The following is a 25256-nucleotide window of genomic DNA, read 5'->3' on the forward strand; positions in this document are numbered from 1 at the left end:
GCCCATCCATTTTATGATACAATTTCCCAAGTAACCGAGATTCTCTCTATACACTCTGATTTCTCAACTTTTTATTTATCAAAATTGTTATAAAAATGTTTCCATATTTTTTCCTAATAAATTGTTTCCAATCCATGTTGTCACTATAATGGTTCTATGATATTAATAATTTGAGCCCTAATACCCTGCTTAAAATAATCATTTATTTGTCTTATGAATAAGTTCAGGATTCAAATGCAAAAGTTTTAAAAGGATATACTGTGTAAAACATCTGTGTCATCCCTCTGAAGGAAAGAAGGAGGGAAGAAAGGAAGGAAGGAAAAAACATTGAATTTGCCCTCAGTTTAGCTGCCACTTCCTAAGGGAAGCCCTTTCCAACTCCAGACCCCCAGGCATCACAAATAAGCTCTCATGGGACACAGTCCATACTGTTGCACGTCATGTTTCCTGAAAAGCTGATTCTGAGACAAGGACAGACTTTCACGAAGTTTCTTGGGGTGTGTATTTTGGGATAAACATAGAATTACCGTATGACTCAGCAATTCCACTCCTAAATCATTAAAAACAAACACTCAAACAAATCTATGTACACACGTTTATAGCAGCACTATTCACAATAGAAAAATCATGGAAATAACCCAAATGTCCATCAATGGATGAATGAATAAACAAATTGTGGTATATACCTACAGTGGAATAGTAATTCAGTCATAAAAAGGAATGGAGCAATTAAATATCAAACAATTACACGGCCAAAAACATTTTTTTAAGGAATGAAATACTAATACATATTACAGTGTGGATGACTCTCGCAAACATCATGCTAAGTGAAAGATGCCAGACACAAAGGTCACACATTGTATGATTCCATTTATCTGAAATATCCAGAATAAGTAAATCCATAGAGAAAGAAAGCAGATTGGTGGTCTCCAGGGCCTGGTAGAGAGAGTGAAGTAGTATCTTCTTAATGGGTACAGAGTTTCCTTTTGGGGTGATAAAAATGTCTGTGGGAAGAAAAAAATTTTTAATTGGAAAATGATTGATTAAAACCAGAAGTCTGTGGGTTATTTCTTGGTACTGCCTTTCCCAATTTTGACAGTAAATGGTCAAGTACAGCAGCCATGGTTTGAGAAAGAAATGATGACCAGGGCTCAGAACACTCACTCAGGGATGAGGGTGAGGGTCACCCCACCAAGTAAGCCATCCATTTTAGCAGAGATATTATCCAAGGATGAGGGGACTTGAGAATGGATAGCACAGGAGGGAGACAATGACTATCAGTTGTGGCCTTGAGGCCACCTACAGTAACAGAGGCTATAGTTCCACCCACTGACCCTCCTTTCACTAGTAGTTCATCTCACTCACCCTCTCCCCTACAAACGATCCATGGAAACTATGAAAGAGTTGTTTCCAGAACTTATGCAAAGACGTTGATCCAAGTAAAGGCAACAAAAGCAAAAATAAACAAGTGGGGCTACATCCAACTAAAAAGCACAACAAAGGAAACCAACAACAAAATGAAAAGGCAACCTACCGAATGGCAGAAAATTTTTACAAATCATATATCCTATAAGGGGTTAGTATTCAAATTATATGAAGAACTCGTACAAAAAAAAAATAGAAAAAATATCCAACTAAGAAATGGGCAGAGAGTCTGAATAGACATTTTACCAAGAAGATACAGAGATGGACAGCAGATAATTAAAAAGACACCTAAAATCACTAATCAGCAGAGAAATGCAAATCAAACCACAAAGAGATGTCACCTCATACCTGTTAGAATGGCTAATATCAAAAAGACAGGAACTAACAAGTGTTGGCAAGGGTGTGGAGAAAAGGGAAGCCTTGTGCACTGTTGGTAGGAATGTAAATTGTTGCAGCCACTATGGAAAACAGTATGGAGGTCCTCAAAAACTTAAAAATAGAACTATCATACGATCCAGCAATTCCACTACTTGGTATTTGTATGAAGGAAACAGAAACTCTAATTCAAAATGAAATCTGTACCCCCATATTCATTGCAGCATTATTTACAATAGCCAAGACTTGGAAACCCCTGTGTTCATCGATGGATAAATGGATAAAAGACATTAGGCATATATATGTGCCAAATTATTTATATATATATATATATAATTCAGCCATGAGAAAGAAACAAATCCTGCCATTTGTGACAACATGAATGGACCGTGAGGGCGTTATGCTAGGTAAAATAAGTCAGACAGAGAAAGAAAAATCCTGTATGATCTCACTTTATATGGAATTTTTTAAAAAGCTCATAGATACATAGACTGGTGGTTACCAGAGGCAGGGGGTGGAGGCTGGGTGAAATGGGTAAATGTTGTCAATATGTACAAACTGGCAGTTATAAAATAAGTCCTGGGGATGTGACTATAGTTAATAATATCGTATTGCATATTTAAAAGTTGCTAAAAGAGTAGATCTTAAAAGTGCTCATCACAAGAAAAAACGATTTCTACCATGTATGGTAATGGATGTTAACTAGACATACTGTGGTGATCATTTTTTAAATTGAAGTATAGTGGATTTACAGTATTACATTGTAATAACAATATATTAGAACAGTGATTCAATATTTTTATAGATTATACTCCATTTAAAGTTATTATAAAACTGACTATCCTTATAGCTTATTTATTTTATGCATAGTAGTTTGTGCCTCTTAATCCCCTCCCCTACCCCTATCTTGCCCCTCCCCCCTTTCCTCTACCCACTGGTAACCACTGCTTTGATGTCTATATCTGTGAGTTCATTTCCTTTCTGTTACGTTTATTCTTTATTTTTTAGATTCCACGTACGAGTGATAACATACCGTATTTGTCTTTCTCTGTTTGACTTATTTCACTAAGCATAATAGTGTTGCAGCAAAAATAGAAATGAAGTTTTTCCTCTCCTGAAAATAAGGAAAGTAAAGGGGACATTGAAAAGTAAAGGCTAGAGAAGACACATAAAGTGGCCTGAAAGGGTTAATCGATCCTAGTTTTATTTAAACTGTTACTAATCTATAGAGTAAGTAACTAGATTTATCTTTCACAGAGCTAAATTACATTCTGTTCCGATCACTCCCTAGCTGTCTATGTAAATTACATCCTGCATCCGGTGCTTAAGCTCCCTGCACTCTATTGTAGCAAATCACCCTGTGTAGCTGTTTGCATTTCAGGAAGCAGATGGCAGGCAGATAACGCAGAGGCAAATGAACCTAATTACCGGTCCCCCGGACCCAATTACCGGACTGCCTGACGCCAGCGATGCCGGTTTTGAAATAATGCAAGAAGAAGAAGAATGCAGGACTTTTACCACTTTGCTCCTTATTATCACTCCCTGGGCTGCGGTGGCCGTCCGAGGGGCGGGGACGCCAGCCGGGGCCTCCAGGCGTGTGTGGGCATCGTGTCTGCAGCCAGCGTCCCCGAGGCCGCGCTCGGCCCATAATCACTCAGTGAAGCTGCGCCGCGACAGCGCGGCCGACTTTTTCTGGCACTGTGAGGACCTGTGCGCATTGCAGGATTCAGTGCCTCTGCCGCCGTGCGCGCCTCCCTGCGGGAGGGCCTGCTGGACTTCAACGCCGACCGCCTCCGCGGGGTGGACTGGGCGCCGCCCCTGCGCACCCTCTGCCCCCGATCTTCTTCCAGCCACGGCTTGGCGAGACGGGTTTGTACTTCCCGCTTCCAGGGGCTCTCGTGTGGTCGCTGCGAAGCTGGGTTTTAGATGGTGCAAGGCGGAGGGTGGGCACGAGAATCGGTGCCCGGTGCCCAGTGCCCGGGTGTGCGTGCACTAGACGGGGCGTGCGGCCTAGGACTCCTGCCGGCTCAGTGACCCCGGCCAAGTGCCTTAAGGCTTCTAGGTCTCAGTGTTCTCATCTGTAGCATGGGCTTAACAGAACCCACTCTGTGGCGGTTACAAGGTCGCATTCTGTTAATGCTTGTAGACTCAACAATGTAGAACACTTAGCGCAGTTTGGAGCATCGTTAATTGTTGCACAGATGTTACCTGGTCTGTTGAACGACTTTGCCTGGTACACGCCAAAGCGTTTAGGAAATGGATATGTCCCAGCTTCATTTCCTTTCCATTAAAACAGGGCTCAGGAAAAAAAAAATCTTTTTTTCAATAGTCATATCATATAGTGGAAAGAGCACTGGTGTGAAGGCAGCTTAGGGTTTGAATTCCAGGGCTTATGCTCTCTGTGGACTGCGCAGGTTACTTTTGAACTACAATCCCCACACTTGTAAAATGACATTAAAAAGCACTCTTTCTGTGGGTTCTTAGAATTAATTAAGCAGGTTATGTGTGTAAAGTATCCTGGCACTTGAATGAGTTGTCAGAACCAAGGGCTGCTGGAGACGATGCTTCTGCCCTAGGTAATCTCCCCTTCTACTGGGTGGCAGGTAAACACAAGCACAGTAGTCAGTGCTCTGGAAGAAGTGAGATCTGGTGCTACAGAGCACAGAATCTTTTTTTTTTTAATTTAATTTTTATTTTATATTGGAGGATAGTTGATTTACGATATTCTGTTAGTTTCAGGTGTACAGCAAAGTGATTCAAAGTGATTCCGTTATACATATATCCATTCTTTTTCAGATTCTTTTCCCATACAGGTTGTTACAGGATATGGAGTAGAGTTACTTGTGCTATGCAGTAGGTCCTTGTTGATTATCTATTTTATATAGAGTCGTGTGTATATGTTAATCCCAAACTCCTAATGTATCGCTCCCCCCCACCTTTCCCCTTTGCAGAGCACAGAATCTTGGAAGGGAAAGTTCAGGGTAGGCTTCTTGGAGGAGGTGCCATCCTTTCTAAGGATATGTAGAAGCTCCTGGGGTGGCAGGAGGGAGCAGTGTGTGTCAAAGTTTGAGAAATATAAGAAAATATGGCAAAACTAAGGTACACGAGTGGAACTCCGGGTTTGGGAAAGAAATGAGAGTTGATACTGGAAACCTAGTGGGGCCCAACAGAAGGGGGCCTTGTTTGTCCTGTCAGAAGTTTAGATGTTTATCCTGAAGGCTGTGGGAAACCCTAAAGAACAGTGAGATGGACTTCTGGTTTAGAGACTCACTCGGACCTCCATGTGGAAGGCACTTGATTTGGTGCAGGGTGAATTGTAATCTAAGGGTCCCACTTAAGTTATAAAAGGTTGGACTGGATTTTGCAGATCTGAGAGAGAATGGGTGGGGACTGGTGACCAGTTAGAAAAGGGAGGGCAGCAAGTGTGGGTGACAGTTTACAGCTGCATCTTTTTGTGAGATACAGAGCACAGTAGGAGGGGATTGGGGCTGGGGAGAGGATCTTACTTCATCTTCAGTGCTTTCGAGGGGCCTGGTAGACAGGTCTGGGCCCAAGGTACAGATCTGGGCTTTTTGGGAGGACAGGTGTTTGAAGGCATGGGAGAGACTTAGGTTACCCACAAGAAGATCCAAAGAATCATAGGTCTGAGGGCTTTTTAAGTGGGTATATTGAGGATGTTTATAAGCTGAAAGAAAGTAGCCAGCAGAGAAAGGGTGTGAAGATCTAGGAGAGGAAATGATTGTTCATTTGTTTTCAAAAAGCTGAATACTTATTGTGTGCCTGGCCCTTTTCTAGGATCTGGGGTTCTCGCCATGTGTTATCTCTTCTGCAAGGACAGTTCAACTCATCCCCTGGTGAAGAGAAGTCAGATTATTCTTTGCATCCCATTCAGGTGTAGGAACTGTTCTGTCCCTCTGAAGGGACTTTACTTAACCAGAGTAATAAGTTAGAAATCAAAAGAAATTAGAGCTGGAAGGGACCTTAAAGGCCACTGTACTTAATTTTGCCTAATATTTTATATTGATTGTAAGAAAAATTTATTGCAGAGCCCATTCTCTTCAGAGTTCCTTCACTGAACTTTCTTTATGTCTTTCATCCAGTGGGTCTAGCTTGTAGATTTTGGCCTCCTCGTAAATTTGCTTCTTCATCCACGTTCCATTTTGCCCGGACTATGGCAGAAGCTTCTGGGTGGTTTCGCGGCCCCTGGACTCAGTTCCTCTAAGTTCATCTGCCTACTCGGGTTGAGTGATCTTCTAACGTGAAAAGATACGCCTAAAATAATGCTGCTAATGACTTGCCCACACAGAGTTAGTGCGTACTAGCCGCCCAGCGTGTGCTCTGCCCAGAGGCCTGTAGTCTGAACTGTGCTCGGCCAAGCCTCCTGGGGCTCTTTGGCCCTGAGGAAGGGGAGCTTTTTGTGATCACTCCCTTTATCTAATTGGTCCTTCAGCAGCAGGGCGCCTTTTTCTAATCAGCGGAGGCACCCTTACTCAGCCAGTGGTAGCCCCAGGCCTCATCACCTGTGGGATACAAGCCATGCTCTCTCCCAGGCTTGCTTCGGCCAACATCTCTATTTTCTGTCCCCTCTCACACTTGGCCCCCTGGCCTTTAGTCATCCCCACCTGCAGTATTTACAGTGCCCAGCAGGTGTCAGGCTTGAGTGTCTGCACAGGTGCTCCCTCTGCAGTTAAGGCACCTCCTCCTCCACCTCTGCAGGGCCTCATCTTTCTCGATTATACTTCAGGGTTATCATGAAGCCGTCACTTAGATATAACTTTTTGCCTCCATAGGAACCTCTGTGCATAAAGGTTATGGTTCTTTATCTCATGTGATTGAAATTTTGAGTTTATACATGTCCCTCCTTAATGAGGCTTTAAGGGCAGCAGTCGTTTCTAATCCTTAGCACAGAGCAGGTGCTTTTTTTTCTTTTTAGATGCTTTTTAATGATGATAAAATGTACGGTTTAAATCACTCATTTTACAATAATTTTGCTTTAGGTTGTGACAGAAATAAAGTTTCCAGAAGTTGCGTTCCTGCCATAAGAAATAAAGATGTGACCTTCCAGTTGTGTAAAGCTCATGAATGCTGTGTAAGTGCGTCGGGTGCAATAAGGAACCTGGAGCTAAATGGGCTAGTTCTGAGAGAGAGAGACTTAACTACGTTAACAAAGGTAAGCCTTCATTGTGTCCTGCCAACATTTGATAGTTGCTTTAGGGGCAAACTAAACGGTTAAAATTTTAAACTGTTTCTCCCCATTAAAGGGATTGAATAAATCGGCCACTTTGGTGCACCTGTGTCTTGCGAATTGTCCAATTGGAGATGGAGGTTTAGAAAGTGAGTTTCAGTCTCGTTTAAGTCTCTTCCCATCAGACTGGTCTCGTGATTTCCTACACACCCTGTTATTTCCTGTCTACCTTTTCTTGGTGTTGTTCATGCCTGGATTGTCTCCTGTACCTGCTCAAACCTTGGTCCATTCTCATTTGTACCATGGAAGTTTGTCATGCTGGATACTGTCAGAACTAATTTTACTTAAGTTTGTGTTAAGCCGCAAAGCACACAGTTTGTATATTTTCTGTTTTTTGTGTTTGTTTATATTTTTATGGTTTCTCTTCAAGAAATATTATGAGAAGGGAAATAGCAAGATGTAAAGAGCAAAAAAGTCATCATTCTCTTTAAATTGTTAGAACATGTATCTGCAATCATAATTATAATGCACTGTGGTATGTGTTAAAATAGGAAATATATGTAATGTCCCGTAGGAGCAGCAAAGTCAGTGGTGTTAGTGGGGGTGTGTTATGGAAGTAATCACAAAGCAGGTGACTGTTGGTTGGGGTCCTGAAACATTAGTGTGTGTTCCCTGTGTCCAGTAGTGGTCTGGAGGGGTCAGGAAGCCTGCCTTTCAATTTGAGGGAACAGAGGGTTTGAGGTCCTCTCTCTCATATTGCTCTAGTATACTGCATAGCACCTCATAACATACTGGGTTTATAGTTGACATTTAAATCGCTGATTGATCATCAAGGTTGGGATGTATCATTGGAAATGAAAATAGGAAGAGTCTTATGCTTTTTAGGTTTTTCTTTTTTTTCCTATGTCTCAAAAGGTACGTAGTACTTTACTGAGTGGTTGGGAATAAAGTTTGCAGTATTCAGTGTATTCCGTTTTAGTATCTAAATAGAATTAAACTGTTGCTGTAAAGTGGAATAACACTTTGTTACTGACAAGTTTTAGAATGCATCTGTTTGTCAATTACCTGTTTGGGACGATTGTAGTTAATGATTTTAAGAATGTGGCTATAAACCTCCAATTGACTCAAGAAAAGCAAGTAAGTTAAGACTGACAAATGTATAGGCTCTTCATCTTATTGTGTGTGTGGTTTTTTTTTTTTCCTTTCAGTTATTTGTCAAGGCATAAGGAACTCTATCACTCTTAAGACAGTAGACTTCACGGGCTGTAATCTGAAATGGCAGGGAGCAGATCACATGGTCAAGATCTTAAAGGTGATTTTATGTTTAAACTTCCATGAAAACATATGTGATTGAAGCACATTAACATATTGATACAGATGGCAGTTAATTTTTGTCTTTTAATACATGTGAGTGCAGCTTTCGTTTTGTTGAAAGAATATGACCAGTTTTCAGTTTGGGATTCTACCATTTAGTAAAGATAGTCCACTTAATTTTAGAAATAAGAGATTTAATATATAATACATACTAATACTTTCATGTATTTTTAGTTACTGAAAACTTTGTGATACTGTGAAGAAAGTATGCCATTATCGTCTTCAAGACTTAAATGAATCAAGTGTTTATTAGCTGCTGTAGTTTATAAACTCATAAAAATCACTGCATCAGCAATTTGTAAATACAGTTTTTAAAATAATGCCTTAACAACTTTACAGTGGTTATAATGACTGTATTTAGGCCTAAAGTTATTTAATAATTTGACATGAAGCCTTTTTAATAGTTTGATGGTGCAGATCAGGGATAGGTAAACTATGGCTGGTGGGCCAGATCCAGCCCGTCGCCTGGTTTTGTAAAGAAAGTGTTTTTGGAACATAGTCGCACCCATTGTTTACATGGTAGTTGTGGCTACTTTCACCCTACGCCAGTGGGGCAGAGTAGTTACACCAGAAACTGTAAAGCCCAGAAAGCTGGAAATGTTTAAATTTAGATTTGAAAAATTGAAAAATTCTTTGAGCCTATACAGGGCAAGTCCATTAACTCCTGGGGTAGAAAACAGTCAAAAACTTGGGTGCCGAAGCCAAATGGCCTAGGTTCAAATTCCCTTTCTCCCTTTTCATAGCTAGTGACCATGGACAAATCGCTTAACGTCTGTGCCTCATTATGAGGTTTAAATGAACTCATTTGTATAAATAGTGCCTGGCACATACTAAGCACTGTGTAAGTGATTGGTGTTATTTCTGCTTGGAGCTTTTATAAGTTATTGTTAATAGAAAAATGACACTAATGATTTTCCTTTTAGAGTATCAAAGGCACTTGGAGTCTTTTGTTTTTTCAAGAATGTAACAAGACTTTTTCCATTTAAAGTCAGTGTTCCCTGTTACCAAAATTTATTTTATGAATATAAAGAATTGAATGTCTTTAAGACAAGACTTGTGGTTAAATGTCAAACCACTATTTTCCCAAGGCGCATCCCACTGGCTCTGCATAGTCCAGGCCTCTAAAGTTGGTGTGCACACCCAGCATGTGAGATCCATTTTGTAAATATAGTTTTAAAAATAATGCCTGGGACTTCCCTGGCGGTCCAGCAGTTAAGACTCTGCGCTCCTAATGCAGGGGGCCTGGGTTCGATCCCTGCTCAAGGAACTAGATCCCACGTGCCTGCCGTAACTAAGAGCCCAAATGCCACAACTAAAAGATCCGGCATGCTGCAACTAAAGACCCGGCACAGCCAAACAAACAAATAAACAAATAAATAAATATTTTTTAAAAATAAATAAAATAATGGCTTAGGAGTTAGGAAAAGAAAATATTAGAACCTATTTAGCTTTGTATCATTTAAAAAATATCTGTGTAGCTTATAATGTACGTACATTATACGTATAGAACTTCGTGTATATAATTTGTTAAAAAATAAGATGCATATTAAAAAGTTTTCTTAGGGATTGCCCAGTCAGGTGTTTGGAGACCATTGGAGGACAGAATGATGAAATTTAGAGCCTCAGCAATGATAGAATTTAGAACCAGTTCCCTGACTTAGAAGATAAGGAAAATAATTCATAGACTGTAATTGAGTTGTCCAACTTTACATAACTGTTCAAAAGCAGGTCATCCAGTGGCTGGAATCTAATCACTGACCGACTAGAATCTGGGTCACTGGACTCATAAACCAGAACTGACTGTTTAATTTCTCAGGTTGATTCCCCTGCCATATATGCTTGATATGTGTGTGTGTAAATCTCTGACGTAATAAGCCATACTCAGTAGGCACACCCTGTTTCCTTATTCAAGCATCGTAATTTCATCCCATTAAATCTTTGAAGTATCAGACTACCAGAAGGCATGAAGAAACCTGGGCTGAGAGTCTTCGTTCCAGGAGACCTGATCTTGACTGTATGGCTGGTTTGAGGCGCATCACTCTGAACTGCAGCACGCTCATTGGTGACCTGGGTGCAAGTGCTTTGGCAGAATCTCTTAGTGAGGATTTATGGCTTAGAGGTAAATTCTAAAATTGAAAATATTGAATTTTTAATATGATATATGCTTAGCTTTTGGCATGATACTATTGTGATAGGATTTTTTTGTAAAGCCTCATCTTACTGATAGCTTTTATTTTGCTTTTAAACTTTCTCTAAGAGTTGCATATATTCTTTACAGAAAATACAGAGTAACAAGAGAACAATTACCTATAATCTTAATACCCAGACATAATCACTGTTCATTTTGGTGCATACACTTTCAGTCTTTTATTTTTCTATAAATATATTTGTACACTTAGGGATTACAAAAATAGAATTGTAGTATACTTGCTATTTCATATTCCTGCTTTTTTCACTTAATGATGTATCATGTAGTATTCCATCGTATTGATGTCCCATAGTTTAATCAATTCTTTGCAATTAGATTTACACAGTTTGCTTTTCCCTGTCAGAAACAATGTGACTACGTTATATATACGTCTCTGTGTCCATTGGGATTACTTCTATAGAACAAGGTCCTAGAAGTGGAATGACTAAGTGTGACATATTTTTAAGACTTTTTTTTTTTTAATACTGCAGGTTCTTATTAGTCATCAATTTTATACACATCAGTGTATACATGTCAATCTCAATCGCCCAATTCAGCACACCACCATCCCCACCCCACTGTGGTTTTCCCCCCTTGGTGTCCATCCGTTTGTTCTCTACACCTGTGTCTCAACTTCTGCCCTGCAAACCGGTTCATCTGTACCATTTTTCTAGTTTCCACATACGTATGTTAATATACGATATTTGTTTTTCTCTTTCTGACTTACTTCACTCTGTATGACAGTCTGTAGATCCATCCACGTCTCAACAAATGACTCAATTTTGTTCCTTTTTATGGCTGAGTAATATTCCATTGAATATATGTACCACAACTTCTTTATCCATTCGTCTCTCGATGGGCATTTAGGTTGCTTCCATGCCCTGGCTATTGTAAATAGCGCTGCAGTGAACATTGGGGTGCATGTGTCTTTTTGAATTACGGTTTTCTCTGGGTATATACCCAGTAGTGGGATTGCTGGATCATATGGTAAATCTATTTTTAGTTTTTTAAGGAACCTCCATACTGTTCTCCATAGTGGCTGTATCAATTTACATTCCCACCAACAGTGCAAGAGGGTTCCCTTTCCTCCACACCCTCTCCAGCACTTGTTGTTTGTAGATTTTCTGATGATGCCCATTCTTACTGGTGTGAGGTGATACCTCATTGTAGTTTTGATTTGCATTTCTCTAATAATTAGTGATGTTGAGCAGCTTTTCATGTGCTTCTTGGCCATCTGTATGGCTTCTTTGGAGAAATGTCTATTTAGGCCTTCTGCCCATTTTTGGATTGGGTTGTTTGTTTCTTTAATATTGAGGTGAATGAGCTGTTTATCTATTTTGGAGATTAATCCTTTGTCCATTGATTCATTTGCGAATACTTTCTCCCATTCTGAGGGTTGTCTTTTCGTCTTGTTCATGGTTTCCTTTGCTGTGCAAAAGCTTTGAAGTTTCATTAGGTCCCATTTGTTTATTTTTGTTTTTATTTCCATTACTCTAGGAGGTGGATCAAAAAAGATCTTGCTGTGATTTATGTCAAAGAGTGTTCTTCCTATGTTTTCCTCTAAGAGTTTTATAGTGTCTCATCTTACATTTAGGTCTCAAATCCATTTTGAGTTTATTTTTGTGTATGGTGTTAGGGAGTATTCTAATTTCATTCTTTTACATGTAGCTGTCCAGTTTTCCCAGCACCACTTATTGAAGAGACTGTCTTTTCTCCATTGTCTATCTTTGCCTCCTTTGTCATAGATTAGTTGACCATAGGTGTGTGGGTTTATCTCTGGGCTTTCTATCTTGTTCCATTGATCTATGTTTCTGTTTTTGTGCCACTACCATATTGTCTTGATTACTGTAGCTTTGTAGTATAGTTTGAAGTCAGGGAGTCTGATTCCTCCAGCTCCGTTTTTTTCCCTCAAGACTGCTTTGGCTCTTCGGGGTCTTTTGTGTCTCCATACAAATTATAAGATGATTTGTTCTAGTTCCGTAAAAAATGCCATTGGTAATTTGTAAGGGATTGCATTGAATCTGTAGATTGCTTTGGGTAGAATAGTCATTTTCACGATATTGATTCTTCCAATCCAAGAACATGGTATGTCTCTCCATCTGTTGGTATCATCTTTAATTTCTTTCATCAGTGTCTTATAGTTTTCTGCATACAGGTCTTTTGTCTCCTTAGGTAGGTTTATTCCTAGGTATTTTATACTTTTTGTTGCAGTGGTAAATGGGAGTGTTTCCATAATTGCTCTTTCAGATTTTTCATCATTAGTGTATAGGAATGCAAGAGATTTCTGTGCACTAATTTTGTATCCTGCAACTTTACCAAATTCATTGATTACCTCTAGTAGTTTTCTGGTGGCATCTTTAGGATTCTCTATGTATAGTATCATGTCATCTGCAAACAGTGACAGTTTTACTTCTTCTTTTCCAATTTGTATTCCTTTTATTTCTTTTTTTTCTCTGATTGCCGTGGTTAGGACTTCCAAAACTATGTTGAATAATAGTGGTGAGAGTGGACATCCTTGTCTCGTTCCTGATCTTAGAGGAAATGCTTTCAGTTTTTCACCATTGAGAATGATGTTTGCTGTGGGTTTGTCATATATGGCCTTTATTATGTTGAGGTAGGTTCCCTCTATGCCCACTTTCTGGAGAGTTTTTATCATAAATGGGTGTTGAATTTTGTCAAAAGATTTTTCTGCATCTATTGAGATGATCATATGGTTTTTATTCTTCAAGTTGTTAATATGGTGTATCCCATTGATTGATTTGCATATACTGAAGAATCCTTGCATCCCTGGGATAAATCCCACTTGATCGTGGTGTATGATCCTTTTAATGTGTTGTTGGATTCTGTTTGCTAGTATTTTGTTGAGGATTTTTACATCTATATTCATCAGTGATATTGGTCTGTAATTTTCTTTTTTTGTAGTATCTTTGTCTGGTTCTGGTGTCAGGGTGATGGTGGCCTCATAGAATGAGTTTGGGAGTGTTCCTTCCTCTGCAATTTTTTGGAAGAGTTTGAGAAAAATGGGTGTTAGCTCTTCTCTAAATGTTTGATAGAATTCACCTGTGAAGCTATCTGGTCCTGAACTTTTTGTTTGTTGGAAGATTTTTAATCACAGTTTCAATTTCATTACTAGTGATTGGTCTGTTCATATTTTCTGTTTCTTCCTGGTTCAGTCTTGGAAGGTTATATCTTTCTAAGAATTTGTCCATTTCTTCCAGGTTCTCCATTTTATTGGCATAGAGTTGCTTGTAGTAGTCTCTTAGGATGCTTTGTATTTCTGCAGTGTCTGTTGTAACTTCTCCTTTTTCATTTCTAATTTTGTTGATTTGAGTCCTCTCTCTCTTTTTCTTGAGGAGTCTGGCTAATGGCTTATCAATTTTGTTTATCTTCTCAAAGAACCAGCTTTTAGTTTTATTGATCTTTGCTATTGTTTTCTTTGTTTCTATTTCACTTATTTCTGCTCTGATCCTTATGATTTCTTTCCTTCTGCTAACTTTGGGTTTTCCTTGTTCTTCTTTCTCTAGTTCCTTTAGGTGTAAGGTTAGATTGTTTCCTTGAGATTTTTCTTGTTTCTTTAGGTAGGCTTGTATAGCTATAAACTTCCCTCTTAGAACTGCTTTTGCTGCACCCCATAGGTTTTGGATCGTCGTGTTTTCATTGTCATTTGTCTCTAGGTATTTTTTGATTTCCTCTTTGATTTCTTCAGTGATTTCTTGGTTATTTAGTAACGTATTGTTTAGCCTCCATGTGTTTGTGTTTTTTACATTTTTTTCCCTGTAATTGATTTCTATTCTCATAGCGTTGTGGTCAGAAAAGATGCTTGATATGATTTCAATTTTCTTAAGTTTACTGAGGCTTGATTTGTGACCCAAGATGTGATCTATCCTGGAGAGTGTTCCGTGCGCACTTGAGAAGAAAGTGTAATCTGCAGTTTTTGGATGGAATCTCCTATAAATATCAGTTAAATCTATCTGGTCTGTTGTGTCATTTAGAGCTTCTGTTTCCTTATTTATTTTCATTTTGGATGATCTGTCCATTGGTGTAAGTGAGGTGTTAAAGTCCCCCACTATTATTGTGTTACTGTCGATTTCCTCTGTTATAGCTGTTAGCAGTTGCCTTATGTATTGAGGTGCTCCTATGTTGGGTGCATATATATTTATAATTGTTATATCTTCTTCTTGGATTGATCCCTTGATCATTATGTAGTGTCCTTCCTTGTCTCTTGTAACATTCTTTATTTTAAAGTCTATTTTATGTGATATGGGTATAGCTACTCCAGCTTTCTTTTGATTTCCATTTGCATGGAATATCTTTTTCCATCCCCTCACTTTCAGTCTGTATGTGTCCCTAGGTCTGAAGTGGGTCTCTTGTAGACAGCATATTTGTGTGTCTTGTTTTTGTATCCATTCAGCAAGCCTGTGTCTTTTGGTTGGAGTATTTAATCCATTCACGTTTAAGGTAATTATCGATATGTATGTTCCTATGACCATTTTCTTAATTGTTTTGGGTTTGCTTTTGTAGATCCTTTTCTTCTCTTGTGTTTCCCACTTAGAGAAGTTCCTTTAGCATTTGTTGTAGAGCTGGTTTGGTGGTGCTGAATTCTCTTAGCTTTTGCTTGTCTGTAAAGTTTTTGATTTCTCCATCGAATCTGAATGAGATCCTTGCCGGGTAGAGTAATCTTGGTTGTAGGTTCCTCCCTTTCATCACCTTAAGTATATCATGCCACTCCCTTCTGGCTTGTAGAGTTTCTGCTGAGAAATCAGCTGTTAACCTTAAGGGAGTTCCCTTGTATGTTTTTTGTCCTTTTTCCCTCACTGCTTTCAGTAAGTTTTCTTTGTCTTTAACTTTTGCAAATTTGATTACTATGTGTCTCAGCGTGTTTCTCCTTGGGTTTATACTGTATGGGACTCGCTGCACTTCCTGGAGTTGGGTGGCTATTTCCTTTCCCATGTTAGGGAAGTTTTCGACTCTAATCTCTTCAAATATTTTCTCTGGTCCTTTCTCTCTCTCTTCTCCTTCTGGGACCCCTAATGCGAATGTTGTTGCATTTAATGTTGTCCCAGAGGTCTCTTAGGCTGTTTTCATTTCTTTTCATTCTTTTTCCTTTATTCTGTTCCGCAGCAGTGAATTCCGCCATTCTGTCTTCCAGGTCACTTATCCGTTCTTCTGCCTCAGTTATTCTGCTATTGATTCCTTCTAGTGTTGTTTTCATTTCAGTTATTGTATTGTTCATCTCTGTTTGTTTGTTCTTTAATTCTTCTAGGTCTTTGTTAAACATTTCTTACATCTTCTTGATCTTTGCCTCCATTGTTTTTCCGAGGTCCTGGATCATCTTCACTATCATTATTCTGAATTCTTTTTCTGAAAGGTTGCCTATCTCCACTTCATTGAGTTGTTTTTCTGGGGTTTTATCTTGTTCCTTCATCTGGTACCTAGCCCTCTGCCTCTTCATCTTTCCTATCTTTCTGTGAATGTGGTTTTTGTTCCACAGGCTGCAGGATTGTAGTTCTTCTTGCTTCTGCCTTTTTAAGACTTTTGATACACATTGCCAAATTACCATCCAGAAACGCTATGCCAGTTTGTAGTCCACCCCAACAGTGCATGTGAAGCCTGCCTCACACAAACACTGGCTTGTAGCACTTTTAAAAAAGTGTAAAACTACAAAAATGAGTACCTCTCCCTTTTTCATGCAAGTGGGATTACTCCAAATTTCATAACTTTTTTCAGTTAATTTAGTGTGAGCATCTTAGCAAGTCAGTAAATTTGCATCTACTGTATCATTTTTTGTGACTGTTCAGTGTTCCATTATATGAATATGCCACAGTACACATAGCTTATCCATTCTTGTATATAAGCTATGTCCAGTTTTTCAGTTCCAAATAGTACTCTGATATGTATCCTTGCCTATATCTCTGACTATTTCTTTTGCTTAAATACTTAGAAAGAGAGTTGTTGGATCAAAAGGATATACACATTTTAAAGGCTTGGCTTAATGTGATAGGAGAATAACCACATTTTGTATTCATTTGATTTACTGGTGGGTTTACTGGCTATTTGTATTAATTTGGCTACTTGGTTAATTATACCGTGTGTCCATTCTTCTGTAGTGAGAGTTTGTAATGGTTGTATCCTATCCTGTCAGATCCATATGTCTGACTTTCGATTTCTGTGTGTCGTGGGGTGTTGAAAGACTCCAGTTATTTTAATGTGATGGTCCACACAACACTTAAAAAAATGACTCATGATAGTTGCCTTTCATGTAATATTTTTTAATACCTGTGCTTTTGTGATGATCCCTTTTGTTTAAATGAGTAGGTTGTTCAGCCCCAGAACTACTAGAATTCATGATCATTTGTTCTAGTTTTTGTCTGACCTTTTACTGAGAGAGTTCTTGACCATCATACTTTCATGATAGGTTTTTAGTATGTATTGTGTATTCACACATTGTTTGAATTTGTTATTATTTGTATCCTCTTAGACTTGTCTTTTTTGTACTAAAACTAACAGTTATTACATTTCTTCTCTTTCGTTTTCCCCTTTTAACTAGTTTCAAGTGTGATTTGAAGCTCAAGATCATGATCAAAAGAATGCAGTGCATTTCTGAGCTCCACCAGTTTTTGCTTGTGAGGTTTACATGCCACTGCCGCCCTTCCTAATTATGAACTGAGATTCATTTTGTGATGTTTTTTGCTCATAGGTTGTATACAGTTATTCTTCAGTTCTATAATTGTAAAATATGTTGGATGATTTATTGGTACTAAAGGCAGGGTTATCATGGCACATCCAAAAAGAGGTTTTTAGATTGGATTATGCATTATGTGTGTGCGTATACGTTTCTGTTTTTCTCCGTACCCAAAATTACAAACCTGCCATGGCTGGTCTTGTGCAGGACTCTTCCACACGTGAGAAAATGAGTGTTGTCTATATGTGAAATCTGTATAGACTTCGCAAGTGACCTTTTGTCTTTCATCAAAAGCACTTGACCTGCAGCAGTGTGGCCTCACCAGTGAAGGAGCAAAGGCTTTACTGAAGGCCCTTGAAACCAACAGAACTCTGGTCATTCTGGATATAAGAAAAAATCCACTTGTTGGTATGTGGTCACTTTTTTTTTTTTAATTGATTAACACATAGCAAAACAAAAAGAGTTTGTTCACGTATTGACAGTTTTAAAAACTTAATGTGTTTAACTTTCCTCATCGTATACAGTTGTCCCTTGAACAACATGGGGGTCAGGGGTGCCGACCCCTACGCAGTTGAAAATCTGGGTATAAGTTTATAGTCAGTGGTTCCGCATCTGTGGATTCAACCAACCTTGGATCGTGTAGGACGATAGTACATATTTATTGAAAAATATCCATGTGTCAATGGACCCGCGAGGTTCAAACCCATGTTGTTCAAGCGTCAACTGTACTTTTCTAATGTTGCACTTCCCTTATGTTTTTAGCAGATAATGTACTAATTAAAGTGAGTTATACCTTTAAATTGTTCTTATCTCTACTCTGAATAGAGGTGAACGTAGATACTAAGCCTGCTTCCACCAAGAGCATTATTGCCTTCTCGTGCAACCTGTGACTTCTTGCAAGGAGTACTTTATTCATTTGTCAGTTTCACAAGTAATTTTTTTAATACCTTCTGTGTGCTAGATACGGCTCAGGCACTAGGGATAAAGCAGTGAACCAGACAGGCAAAAGTCTTGCCCTCATGGAGCTTACATTCTAGTGAAGGAGTTTAGACAGAAATGAGTAAACAGATAAGTAATATAATTTTAGATAGTAGGAAGTGCAAAGATATCTTAATGTAAGGAGAGTGGGGGGGGCAGGTAGGACTCCATTGGATAGGTTTGTTAGGGGACAGCTTCACTGGAGAAGTGGCATTTGAACGGAGACCTGAATGAAGAGAGGAGCAAGCCATGGAAGATCTGGGGTAAGCACATTCCAGGACAAGGAGGCAATGCGTATGCAGGCATGTAGGTGGGTGGGGTATTTAAGGAAAAGCCAGGAGGCCAACGTGGCCAGAGTACTGAGTGAAGAAGAGTGTGGTATGACATGAGTTCAAGGAGCTAGCCAGGGGTCTGATCTTGTAAAGTCTTGAAGGCCAGAGTAAAGATGTGGATTATTCTAAATGAGTAGAGGGTTTTGAACTGGAAAAAGGCATGATCCAAATAGTATCTGAATAAGATGACCTGGTATAGAGAATAGACTCGGGGGGATAAAGAAGAGAAACAGGGAGACCAGTTAGGAGACTGTCACAGTGGTCCAAATAAGAGATGTTTATGGCTTCGCTTAGGTTGGAAGTTTGGAGCAAGTGAAAAGTGGTTGAATTCAGGTTGTGTTTTGAGGGTGTAGCTAACAAGAATTGTAGATAGATTAGATGTGAGGTATGAAGGAAATAGTAACAAGGAGACAAGTCGTTGATGATTATGTGTGCAACTGGGTGGTATCACTTAGAAGAAGGGAGCTGATGGGAGGAGCAGCTTTTGAGGGAATATCAGGACTTTGGTTTGATATCTTAGATGCCCTTTAGGTATCTAAGTGTCTGGACAGTGCTCAGACTGTACTTTCTATCCAAAGGTATGCAAAGCCACTTTAGATGCAAAATGTTTAAAGTTGACCTTTGCTGCTGCCAACATAGTAGCCACTGGGGGCAGTCTGCAAGATGGCATCTAAGGTTTTTGAGGAAGAAATTAGAATACACAAAGGGGGAAATAAGTGTATAATTACATAATGTAGATTTCGTATTTAATTTTATGGGAAAAGCAATAATTAGTTGGCTTTTGGTTTTAAATGGAAATAGCCACTCATTGGGAAATAATTACTCTAATTTCAATTTATTTTACTTTAGATCATTCTGTGATGAAAGCAGTTATCAAAAAAGATCTCCAGAATGTAAGGAGTGCCAAGTCAGAGGTATATAACGTGTTTTAGTTCTCTCGGAAGAATTTCTCTTTAATGGCTTGTTTTTCTTTCTTTCTTAAAAGAAAATTATCAAGGTACTTTCTGCCATCTTAAAACTAAGTTTTTAGTCAAATCAAATGGCTTTTCTGTTTTTGAAAATATTGTGTGATGCTTTAATTTAGATTCCCAGAAATGCAGATTGAAAACCTTTTATTAACTTAAAGTATCTTAATTTCCAATTAAGATCAAACCCTCATAAATTACCTGTAACTGAAATGGCATATTTATCATTTCTCTCTCAGTACCAGTGGATAACGTCTCCATCGTGAAGGAACCATCCAAAGCGCTAGACAGAAAAAGAGAACTATAATTTTGGGAAGTAGTTGAAAAGGAAAAGTTACTATTAGAATTGGTAACTCTTTCTTGTTTTTAATGCTGCTAGAACTTATACCCCTTATGTTTTCCGGTGTGCTAAAATTAAAACAGCCAATATTAACTGCATGCATATTAGGAGGCCTATAATTATTTTGATACTTATGAGAATTTGTAGAATATAGATATAATAAATGAATTTAAAGAGATGTTAATATTAACCATATTAACCAACATTATTGTTTGAATTTCATAAAAAGTTCGTTATTTTGAAAATATTTCCTGGTTGATGATTACTTCTAATACTTTGCAATTGAAATTTGGGGTGCACTTTGATGATAGTTTTAGTAGTGGTGCTTTTGAGGGGTGATTTTTTTTTTTTATATGAAGAATTACCTTTTGTGCTATACGAAACAAAATTTCTTCCCAGTTCCAACCTTCCCATTGTTCCCTGCTTCTTTCTTAGAAATTCTTACCTAAATTTTTGAATCAGATAATATCTTGTTTCTCTCAATGATAAAAAAAACTTGAAATATGTATTATCCTTATAAAAGACTTCTACAGACAAGTTTATTGACCTAGATGGAACATTTTAGAAAAACATTTTCTAAATGTTTACTGTAATGTATATTTAAATTTCCAAATGATAGTTAACCCAGGATTTTACAACTAAGCCTAGAATTTTGTTACCAAATGTAATAAAAAGCTTTTAAAACCCTTTAACAATCAATGGTATAAGTTTCACATTCTCCTGAATATATAAATTTGGTATACTTCACTTCTACTGATAACGTTTGTATTGTTTCTAAGAGACCTTAACTTTTAATTTTCTGGAACATATTATCGTTAAGTCACAAATAGTCTTTTTTTTTTTTTTGGTGATAAGAATGAATAGCAGGAGCAGCATTTGTTAAACCAAATCTAATATGAAACTGACTCTTGCTTGTGAGTAAATTTGAATTTTGAAACAGTAAAACAATAGGTTTAATATAAAGCAAAATAAATTTTTTATGTTTATGATCTGCCAATTTCCCAGAAAAAGTTTTGTGGTGACTTTACTTATATACCAGATATATTAAAATCACCAATGGACAACACATATTTTATTCAGGTGCCATCTGAAAGTTTTAAAAATTTGTTGACTTAATATCACTGAACTGTCCACTTTAAAATGGTTAAAATGATAAATTTTCTGTTTTGTGTATTTTACCACAATTTTTAAAAAATGTGTTGTTTCAAGATTTTTAGGCTTTATAAAGGTATTGTATTAGCATAAAAATGAAAAATTTAAAAGACCATCTCTAATCTCATTATCCTATCAAGCATTGTTTACTTTTTTTTTCACACACACACACTGTATTTTATTTTTATAAGAGATAAATAGACTGACACCAAGCATTGTAAATGGATGACCACAACAAAAGCAACAATGATTGCAATTACCAAATATGAAACACACTCATACTATGTCATAATATTGACATTCAGTCCAGTAATCCTCCACTGTAACAGCTCCTTTACTTTGCAGTGAAAATTGATTTGTATATTCTTTGCCTCTGAGTCCTTGTGGGATTTTTTGTTTTTAATTCAAACAGAAAGTCACAAAAATTACAATCATCCTCATCAGTTCACTCAGTCCCATGTAATTAATTTTTTTTTATCTTGATCTTTTGTTAGCACTTTGATGAGTTCATCAGTTTTTCATTAGAGTTCTGAAAATGCTTATTCATTCAGTTCAGCAGTATAGTTACCAGAAACCTGTACTTGTCAGTGTCTTTTCTATGAATTCCTTGAAGATGAACCCCTTTTATAGGAACATATTTGCAAAAACATCAGAGTACACCCAGAACTGTCTGTAAATGACAAAAGACTTTAAAATGACCACAGTTAAAGATTTGATGAAAGTTCATAATAGTGCAATTGACAAGGAAATTTAGTTATTTCTGAGATACACATTTTAAAGTAATAACTAGAATTATGACTTATAACATTATACCAGAACATATAAGATTTTTAGAAATTTCACGTAACGTCTCAAACATTTATATTAACATATTTCCATACAAATAACCCAATGAAAGTTTAGTATTAGTTGTTTTGTTTGTTTGTTTTTTTATACTGCAGGTTCTTATTAGTCATCAATTTTATACACATCAGTGTATACATGTCAATCCCAATCGCCCAATTCAGCACACCACCATCCCCACCCCACCGCAGTTTTCCCCCCTTGGTGTCCATATGTCTGTTCTCTACATCTGTGTCTCAACTTCTGCCCTGCAAACTGGCTCATCTGTACCATTTTTCTAGTTGCCACATACATGCGTTAATATACGATATTTGTTTTTCTCTTTTTGACTTACTTCACTCTGTATGACAGTCTCTAGATCCATCCACGTCTCAACAAATGACTCAATTTTGTTCCTTTTTATGGCTGAGTAATATTCCATTGTATATATGTACCACACCTTCTTTATCCATTCGTCTGTTGATGGGCATTTAGGTTGCTTCCATGTCCTGGCTATTGTAAATAGTGCTGCAATGAACATTGGGGTGCATGTGTCTTTTTGAATTATGGTTTTCTCTGGGTATACGCCCAGTAGTGGGATTGCTGGATCATATGGTAAATCTACTTTTAGTTTTTTAAGGAACCTCCATACTGTTCTCCATAGTGGCTGTATCAATTTACATTCCCACCAACAGTGCAAGAGGGTTCCCTTTTCTCCACACCCTCTCCAGCATTTGTTGTTCGTAGATTTTCTGATGATGCCCATTCTAATTGGTGTGAGGTGATACCTCATTGTAGTTTTGATTTGCATTTCTCTAATAATTAGTGATTTTGAGCATCTTTTCATGTGCTTCTTGGCCATCTGTATGTCTTCTTTGGAGAAATGCCTATTTAGGTCTTCTGCCCATTTTTGGATTGGGTTGTTTGTTTCTTTAATATTGAGGTGAATGAGCTGTTTGTATATTTTAGAGATTAATCTTTTGTCCATTGATTCATTTGCAAATATTTTCTCCCATTCTGAGGGTTGTCTTTTTGTCTTGTTTATGGTTTCCTTTGCCGTGCAAAAGCTTTGAAGTTTCATTAGGTCCCATTTGTTTATTTTTGTTTTTATTTCCATTACTCTAGGAGGTGGATCAAAAAAGATCTTGCTGTGATTTATGTCAAAGAGTGTTCTTCCTATGTTTCCCTCTAAGAGTTTTATAGTGTCCGGTCTTACATTTAGGTCTCTAATCCATTTTGAGTTTATTTTTGTGTATGGTGTTAGGGAGTATTCTAATTTCATTCTTTTACATGTAGCTGTCCAGTTTTCCCAGCACCACTTATTGAAGAGACTGTCTTTTCTCCATTGTCTATCTTTGCCTCCTTTGTCATAGATTAGTTGACCATAGGTGTGTGGGTTTATCTCTGGGCTTTCTATCTTGTTCCATTGATCTATGTTTCTGTTTTTGTGCCAGTACCATATTGTCTTGATTACTGTAGCTTTGTAGTACAGTCTGAAGTCAGGGAGTCTGATTCCTCCAGCTCCGTTTTTTTCCATCAAGACTGCTTTGGCTCTTCAGGGTCTTTTGTGTCTCCATACAAATTTTAAGATGATTTGTTCTAGTTCTGTAAAAAATGCCATTGGTAATTTGATAGGGATCGCACTGAATGTGTAGATTGCTTTGGGTAGTATAGTCATTTTCACGATATTGATTCTTCCAATCCAAGAACATGGTATATCTCTCCACCTGTTGGTATCATCTTTAATTTCTTTTATCAGTGTCTGATAGTTTTCTGCATACAGGTCTTTTGTCTCCCTAGGTAGGTTTATTCCTAGGTATTTTATTCTTTTTGTTGCAATGGTAAATGGGAGTGTTTCCATGATTGCTCTTTCAGATTTTTCATCATTAGTGTATAGGAATGCAACAGATTTCTGTGCACTAATTTTGTATCCTGCAACTTTACCAAATTCATTGATTACCTCTAGTAGTTTTCTGGTGGCATCTTTAGGATTCCCTATGTATAATATCATGTCATCTGCAAACAGTGACAGTTTTACTTCTCCTTTTCCAATTTGTACCTTTTATTTCTTTTTCTTCTCTGATTGCCGTGGCTAGGACTTCCAAAACTGTGTCGAATAATAGTGGTGAGAGCGGACACCCTTGTCTCGTTCCTGATCTTAGAGGAAATGCTTCCAGTTATTCACCATTGAGAATGATGTTTGCCATGGGTTTGTCGTATATAGCCTTTATTATGTTGAGGTAGGTTCCCTCTATGCCCACTTTCTGGAGAGTTTTTTTTATCATAAATGGGTGTTGAATTTTGTCAAAAGCTTTTTCTGCATCTATTGAGATGATCATATGGTTTTTATTCTTCAAGTTGTTAATATGGTGTATCCCATTGATTGATTTGTGTATATTGAAGAATCCTTGCATCCCTGGGATAAATCCCGCTTGATCGTGGTGTATGATCCTTTTAATGTGTTGTTGGATTCTGTCTGCTAGTATTTTGTTGAGGATTTTTGCATCTATATTCATCAGTGATATTGGTCTGTAATTTTCTTTTTTTGTAGTATCTTGTCTGGTTTTGGTATCAGGGTGATGGTGGCCTCATAGAATGAGTTTGGGAGTGTTCCTTCCTCTGCAATTTTTTGGAAGAGTTTGAGAAGGATGGGTGTTAGCTCTTCTCTAAATGTTTGATAGAATTCACCTGTGAAGCCATCTGGTCCTGGACTTTTGTTTGTTGGAAGATTTTTAATCACAGTTTCAATTTCATTACTTGTGATTGGTCTGTTCATATTTTCTGTTTCTTCCTGGTTCAGTCTTGGAAGGTTATACCTTTCTAAGAATTAGTCCATTTCTTCCAGGTTCTCCATTTTATTGGCATAGAGTTGCTTGTAGTAGTCTCTTAGGATGCTTTGTATTTCTGCGGTGTCTGTTGTAACTTCTCCTTTTTCATTTCTAATTTTATTGATTTGAGTCCTCTCCCTCTTTTTCTTGATGAGTCTGGCTAATGGCTTATCAATTTTGTTTATCTTCTCAAAGAACCAGCTTTTAGTTTTATTGATCTTTGCTATTGTTTTCTTTGTTTCTATTTCATTTATTTCTGCTCTGATCTTTATGATTTCCTTCCTTCTGCTAACTTTGGGTTTTGTTTGTTCTTCTTTCTCTAGTTCCTTTAGGTGTAAGGTTAGATTGTTTCCTTGAGATTTTTCTTGTTTCTTTAGGTAGGCTTGTATAGCTATAAACTTCCCTCTTAGAACTGCTTTTGCTGCACCCCATAGGTTTTGGATCGTCGTGTTTTCATTGTCATTTGTCTCTAGGTATTTTTTGATTTCCTCTTTGATTTCTTCAGTGATTTCTTGGTTATTTGGTAACGTATTGTTTAGCCTCCATGTGTTTGTGTTTTTTACATTTTTTTCCCTGTAATTGATTTCTATTCTCATAGCGTTGTGGTCAG

At 37.7% G+C, this 25256-nt stretch overlaps 1 pseudogene; it reads left to right on the forward strand.

Moving 5' to 3' along the window:
• Positions 1-3412: 3412 nt before the first annotated feature.
• LOC133090673 (centrosomal protein of 78 kDa-like) overlaps positions 3413-25256 on the forward strand; it is a 45103-nt pseudogene continuing 23259 nt past the window's right edge.

Source organism: Eubalaena glacialis, chromosome 4 (assembly GCF_028564815.1).
Source record: "Eubalaena glacialis isolate mEubGla1 chromosome 4, mEubGla1.1.hap2.+ XY, whole genome shotgun sequence".
Classification (NCBI taxonomy): Eukaryota; Metazoa; Chordata; class Mammalia; order Artiodactyla; family Balaenidae; genus Eubalaena; species Eubalaena glacialis.